We start from the raw sequence: 7,168 nt of genomic DNA, 5'->3' as shown, positions 1-7,168 counted from the left end.
GTCCTCACGTAACGTTTGCCGCAGCCTCAGTGTCAGAATGTGCAGTGTTTACCTGTGAACCAGAGCTTTCTCGCCCACACACGCGTGCACGCCTGTGTAAGGCAGGCGGCAATGGGGTGGATTTGAAACCCGAATTTACATATTCAGAGTGGCTGTGAGTACCTTCGTCACATGGAGCTTCTGTCTCAGCAGAGTTGCCATTCTTGACGAAAATCTGTGTCTCGGGTTTCTCTGCTAGTTTGCTAGCCGAAGCCTGCCGGCACCGTTACTTCGTGGTGTGCTTTATGTGATGCTGGGTCTCGATGGCACATACCGTTCCATTGTTTCCGTTGCAGTTTGGTCGTTATTGCGCCAATTGTGTGTACTTCCTGCTTCCGAGTCTGCTGATCACAGTGCGTTCCCTTACCCTCCTAGCTCAGCTGCGATCGTCTCTATTCTCATGGTCTTTTTTATTCTCCAGCAAAACTTTTTCTGAGAAGCAAAACTTTCATCACATTGCTCCCTCACGCCTCGACTTTTCCAGTTGAGATAATTTCTCTTCTCTGCTTGCATTCTGGTAGTTTTTTTTTTTTTTTTTTTTTAATGGAAATGAACCTCAAACCTCTTCCTCCTACAACTCATGTTTTCCGTACCGTCTTGTGGCCTACCTGAGTATTTACTTCTTTTAGGAAATGAGCAGTTCCGAACGAACCGTGCGAGTCTGGAACTTTGTTGTGGCAGCAGGGTGAGGTCTGACACCCGCCGTCGCCAGCGCTCTCCTCTGTGCCTGTGCTCTGTGGTCAGCGCCGACGGGACTGGTTCCGTAGAGCCGCCCTCACGCCCCCGTCGTCGCCTGGAGCGGCGCCCCCCGGGCGGCCTGCAGCCTCTCGGCCGCACTGACAGTGCGTGCGGGGTGCCGCTGCTGTGGGCCCGGGACTGGCAAGGTACGCGACGGCATCTCGCGGCAGGGGAAACTAGAATGACCTTCCAGTTAACTTGTCGGAGATCAGAACCGTCACCGTGGAACTTCCTGAGGGTGCTCAGCGGTACACAGACAGCGACGGTCAGCCGGGTGTGTCACCTGCAGCACGCTGAACGGCGTTTCGAGCCGACGCAGGTGCACGCGTGGGTGCCCCGGTTGGGCGGCCCTGGATGCCAGTGCCAGGTGGCCTGGGCGGCGGCGACCCCGGGCCAGCACGGGGTTGCCCGTGGAGACCTTCGCCGCAGCAGCGCTGACGGCCTTCACGCTCGTCCCTCTTAGAGCAGCGCCACACAGCACCTGGGGGGGGGACGGAGTGGCAGCGGGCGGGCCCCGCAGGAGCAGGGGGTGTTCCCGGAGCGCTCAGGGCACCTGGGCCCTTCCGGGGCGTCTCCACACCTGGCCCATCGGAGGGACGAGCGCTTCCCAGCGCTGCCGCCGTCTCCGGTCCTTCGTTCTCGCCAGAGTCTCTTCAGAAAATAAGGCACCTTGTTTTGAAAAACAGCTTTTTAAGGAATGGATTGTGCTCGTTAAAAGTGCAGTCAGCGCAGACAGGTCAAGGAGGGAGCAGGTCACAAGTCTCATCCCTCGGAGACGGCGCTGCTGGCTCGGCCGGCGCCCCCACAGCGGCGCTCTCTTGCTGGGAAGCCCCTCGCGTGGGCTCTGGGCCCAGGCCTGCGGGGGTTGCGCCTGCCCTGTCACATTGGCCCAGCCCGTCTCCCGCCCCTACGGCTTGGGTGTCTCTGCTTGCGTGTCTCTGCCTGCGCACGTCTGAAGGGCTGAGAACAGCGATCCTAAGTCAGCGTTAATGCTTGTGCCGCAGTTTCGGAAATGGGAGACTTCAGAGACGTTTCTCCTTTGCTCTGCATCGGCCAGAGCAGCTCTGAAATTCCTCTGTCTCTCCCTCCCTCCTCCTGTTTACTAACAGCGCTCTGATGGCAAATACTGAGGAAGTGCTCGCTGTGTTTGTGTTGTCCAGTGGTGACTATCCAGTGGAAGAACAAGAACACTAAACACATTAACTTCAGGTTTCGCAGTTTTGTGTCCGCTGGTTTGAGTGCGAGCACGCGCCGTGGGACCGCTCGCTGGTGGTCCCGGAGCGCTTCAGCCAGGAGGTGTGCAGCCAGCGGCCGCGCCAGGGCTCGTGGTGAAGACGGCGGTCTGCGCGCCGACCGCCGGTGGGAGTTTCACCGAGGTGTCGTGCCCTGTGGGGCTCGGCACTCCCAAAGCGGGAGTGCGTGTGACAGCGACGTTTTTTAAAAATAAAACTGAGGGCCTTTCTGGCTCTTGGCAAGTGGCAGTGGGAGCAGGCCCCCGCTTTACCCCTGCGACTCCTGGTCAGCTTTGTTCCGGCGTCGAGGGGAAGCGGCAGAAGCGCTCAGGCCGCAGCCCCCGAGCCCACCGTCCGAGCCCCAGCCAGGTGCTGAGGCGTGGGACGAGCGCAGTCCCCGCTCCCCTTGCTCTGTGGGGGGGGCTCCGTGGAGGGCTTTCGCCAGCACTCGGGTGGCGGGACCCTTCCTCGTGCCAGTCTTGCCATTAGTGGGAGTACTTCCCTTCCCCCCGCCCTGGTGGGGGTCCTCAGCGTGCTGGTGCCAGGCCGCGCCCAGAAGGGGCCCGCACACTGGGCGGTGCGGAGCGCGGCGTTTGCCGTGGGGAGAGAGGCGCTTCCCTCGTGCCTCCTGACAACTTCTACCCTGGCTTTCTGAAATGCTGTGTGTGATTTCTCTCACATCTTACTGGATTTAATCAGAAATTCAAAGAAGGCAGATTTTAAGAGTGGGTCCGGCTTACCAGAAGAAGTGTGAGCTTGTTGGGACTGCTCAGGACAAAGGCAGCCCTGTCACGGGCACGAAGGAAGCAGGGACTCTGCGCCGTGTTGCCGTGGACCGGCGGCGGTGACCAGCAGAGATGGTGCGGTTTTCATCAGTGTTCACACTGACCGGGGGCCCGTTCCCCAAAGGCCGGGAGTGGCGGAGCGAGCTGTCACGAGGGCGCTCTAGAATGCGTGTGCAGGCACGAAGCAGCGGAGCCCCCCCCCCCCCCCCCCACTGTCCCCGGCTGCTGAGGGAGGGCGGGCTGCGGGCCGAGAGCCAGGACGGCCCCCGAGTGTGTGGGGGCAGGGCCGAGGGCCACCCGCCGGCCGGGGTCTGTCAGAGCTGCGGGTGGCGCGGAGGTGGCTGCGCGCTGGCCTCCCCGGAGCCACACACCCTCCGGCCTCCTGCTGCTTTCCTCGCTGTGGGGGGCGCTTCCTTGCACGCTGGAGTTGTTTGTAAATCATCCCCCATTCGTAGAGTGGTCTAGGGATGTTTAATAATTATGCACTCAGTTTTTATTGAATTGCCATCATCAATGATTAAGAAAAAAACTCAGTATTGTGGGGTTGGATATTTTTTTGTAATCTGACTATCCAATCACACGGTTTCTCTGCATGCCATGCGACAAATGCACGGCATTACCAGGAGAGATCATATTAATTACTTTAATTAACACGTGACTTTGGAAGTCTCAGATTAATCAGCACGTGACTCTTGGTTATTTGTACCCTTGTGGGAATTTTTCGCCACCAAATGCAAATACCAGGCTAAAAATATGGCTTTGTTTGTACGTGGAGAGAATATTCACCACAGTCGTACTGTACATCTAAGAAAACAGAAAGTAATTAAAATGTTGATTACTACAGTAAATCTCTAAAATGTCCGATTGTTTGTATTTCCTATGTGCTCGCATTTCTGAGGAGTTCGCTTTCGCACAACAACCAGCCATGATTATCTGATATCCTCCGGAAGGTTAGCCGAGTTGTTTCCTATATTACTTAGGAAAAAATTTCTTTTCACAATTGAAAATGTCAGCATCAATTTGAAGTAACACTAAGCATGTGCTTGCTTTCTGAATATTATCCTGCAGCCACCCTGCTGAGGATCTGGCTGTGACAGTTTGATTAGATCATCAATCCTCACCGTTAACAGCACTTTTCCTGAACACCTGGGCTGCCGGGTCGCGTCTGAGTCCAGCTACCGTCGTCGGCCCGGCCCGCCGTGCGCGCGCCCCGGTGGTTTACCTCACGTGCACAAGCTAAAAGTTGCCTTCCACCAACAGTTTACTTTAAAAAAAGACCTTGCGTTCCCCGCACTGTAGTTCCGTTACCGGAGGCGCGTGTTGGTGAGATTAAAGCCTCTTTCAGGGCACAGTCACGTTCCGTGGCGAAGGCTGTTTCTCTGCACTTTCTGTCCAGGCTCTCAGAGCGGAATCCTCGTAATGGAACTAATCCTGTCTCTCATCTTCCTCGGGTGCTGTTTCGAAATCTGCTTCGATTGCGTCTAAGATTCGATTGTACTTTCTACCAGATTTAAGTCTAAATAATAGAATTTGTCATATATTGCTGAAAAGTCTTTGTGCTTCCCGCTCCTAAATTTCCCACTTCAACTGTCACCGCGGTCTGATTGATACTTTCCCATCTGCGTTCCCGGCGATGGAGATGAACTCCCGCTACATTCCCAAGGCAGATTGTCCAGCGGCACGCCGCCTTGTAGGCATGCCGCTGACCCTCCGTCCTCAGAGTGTGTGAGACCATAATTACCTTCCGTCGTCTTCACCACTTCTTATCCATGGCGAGGGGAGGCAGGCGTAAAAACACTTGCCACTGAAGTGCAGGGGTCCGGAGTAGAGACGGGACCCTTGTCACTCAGCCACAGATCTCCCGCCCCCGTGGGACCCAGTGACCTGGGGAGTGGACGCTGCTGAACCCAGGAGTGACCCTGCCGGGCCGGCAGGCAGGGACGAGGCGGTGCCCGCCACGCACCGCACCTGCTGTGGTGGCTGGGACGCAGGGCCGTGCGGGTTTCTGTTCTGGTGGCTCGCTGTGGGCAGGCACGAGCTGGCGTCTGCAGGCACGTCCGAGTGTGCGCTGTTCGGCGGAGAGAGTCGTGGTGCTCCCCCTCGACGTCCCCACTCTTTCGGCCTTCCGTGTCTTCCTGTTTAACGGGACAGCATACGGGTGCACACTTTAAAAAAGACTGTTCTACTTCTAAGACAGTGGTTTTCCTACAGATGCGAACCTTTTGGAGTCATTAAAAATTTTTGTCCTGATTTTTAAATGATGGGTTTGTTCACGTGCACTGCAGCGTAGTGCAGCGTTCTCAGACAACACCAGACACCCGTGGGCAAGACCGTGCTTCGCGGAGATCAAAGCCGACGCGTGCTCGGCCAGGGCCCCTGCACTGCCCCGGAGCAGAGCGGCGAGCGAGCCGCGGCCGGAGGGGCGTGCTGCCCGGGGGCCGTTGCCCTGGACTCCTTGTATTCCCGTTACTGTGACTAGCACGGGGACGTCTGTGCCGTGTCTCAGGCAGTGTGTACAGTGTGTAGCAGTCGTGACCTCCGAAGTGTTTGGCAGGGGCACGACGGAAGAGGTTGGGGAGTTCCTCTGAGTAACAACCCGTCGACCCGGTTTTAAACTCACGCAGCCTCCTCTCCGCCCGCGGAGGGACCTGCGCACTGCCTGCATCTGCGTCCCGCCTGCGCACGCGCAGGGCTCCGGCGCGGAGGCAGCTCCCAGCACCCGCTCTGCGCAGCCGCCTCTCCCCGGACACACCGCTCCGACCCCCGAGTCTGGGTCTGGTGTCCGTCAGGCTGGCAGGAGGAGACGTGGCCTGTCGTGAGGGGACAGAGCAGCACGTCATGAAACCCCAGCGTGGAATCGCCGAGCCCCCGTGCCTGAGGCTTGACCCTGCCGGCCGCTTTGCTCGCTGGCACCACCTCGCCCAGGTGACTGAGTCCGAACCCAGCTCGCGCAGCCGAGACCGCGGAGGACGCCCCTTCCTCGCAGGGCTCTCACGGAGCGCAGTGCGCGAGGGTCAGTGAACGCCGGAGCGGCGGGGCTGGGGCCCAGAGGCTCCTCTCCAGCGCGAGTCACCGTCGCCCCGTGCGTGTGCTCCGTGCAGCGGGACGACTCGTGCACGGAGCACCTGTTGAGAAAACACATGGCCGGGCTGCCTTTGACTCTCGGAAGGGGCTTGCTTCTCTTCTTGAGCTTTCATGTCTGTGTCACTTCCTTCGCATGTTTTGTCTTACGGCTTTTATGTGGGAACATATCCTACCTTTTGTCTGTGTGCACATGGACACAGTAACCATGTACACACACACAGATTGAAGCAAGTGTTTTTCTTGGTTTTTAGTACCTTCAGACATAACTCTGTAGGTGTTAAAATTGTCTGGGAAGGATTGTTATTATAGTCATTATTGCTACCTACTTGAAACAACGCAGTTAACACGAGGATCCGTAATTACAAAACACATAAATACAGCATCCCTGCAGTGGCAGCGTTCACTGAAGTGGGGGAGGGTGCCCTGGGTGAGCACCGCCCCCGGGGTGCCAGAGTCTGGTGGGGCTCACGGTGCACGCGGAGGTGCTGAGAGGCGTGACTGCAGCCCAGAGACCGAGTCCCAGTGAGCACTCGGCGCGTGGCCCGCGCAGCACATGTGCTTGCACGCTGTGTGTGTGCCGTCGTCATGGCAGCGTCAGGTGCAGCGTGCTGAGCATGCACCCGGATCTGAGGCCTGCGTGGCAGGAAGGAGTGAGTGGGCGGGGAAGTGCTTGGTGAGCAGCCAGACTCGTGTGCTGGGTAAACTGTTTGCACCAGTGTTCTTTGCGTGGAAGCTGACGACAGTGCCCCTCCTTCAGGTCTGAATCAGTGTCTGACAGAACACGGATGTGATGTCACCGCCACCTCCGAGACGCATGTCTCCTGCTGGTGTGCTGTCGCTGTGCTGCGGCCAGGGCAGGACCTCCCACCGCCACCTCCGCGCAGTCACGGAGAGCGTGTCTCCCAGGCAGACCGGGCCCAAGGGTGGGACAGAGCTCTTTCCCCTGATGCGCTGGAGTGAATGTTCAGCTAGGCGTGCTCTGTAACAGGTTATTTCCCAAGATTCTTTAAAAAAAAAAACAGTGCAAAAACGGAGGTACGCCCGCTCCTGGAGAAGGTGGGGGTCTTCGCCTCGGGGATTTTGCTGCAGTGCGGTGAGACTCTGCTCTCGCTTGTCTCGTTCCGCTCCGTGTGGCGCTCGCCTGGAGGGGGCGCCCTCGCTGGCAGTGTCGTTCCCGGTGGGCGAGGCTCAGTCTCTGCGAGAAACACCCTGACGACGAGTCAGCACGCTGGGGGTCAGGCCCCTGCTGGTGTGTCCCACCGGCTTCTCGTTGTGGGAATGTGTGCAGAG

The 7,168-nt window shown here is 58.1% G+C and overlaps 1 protein-coding gene across 1 annotated transcript in view; it reads left to right on the top strand.

The window, feature by feature from the left end:
* Positions 1 to 7,168, top strand: part of ZNF407 (zinc finger protein 407) — a 259,153-nt gene that overhangs the window by 134,221 nt on the left and 117,764 nt on the right. The window lies entirely within an intron of this gene.

Source organism: Phyllostomus discolor, chromosome 9, assembly GCF_004126475.2.
Source record: "Phyllostomus discolor isolate MPI-MPIP mPhyDis1 chromosome 9, mPhyDis1.pri.v3, whole genome shotgun sequence".
Classification (NCBI taxonomy): domain Eukaryota; kingdom Metazoa; phylum Chordata; class Mammalia; order Chiroptera; family Phyllostomidae; genus Phyllostomus; species Phyllostomus discolor.
The sequence above is the reverse complement of the archived record's forward strand: the minus strand, read 5'-3'. Positions and strand labels throughout refer to the sequence as shown.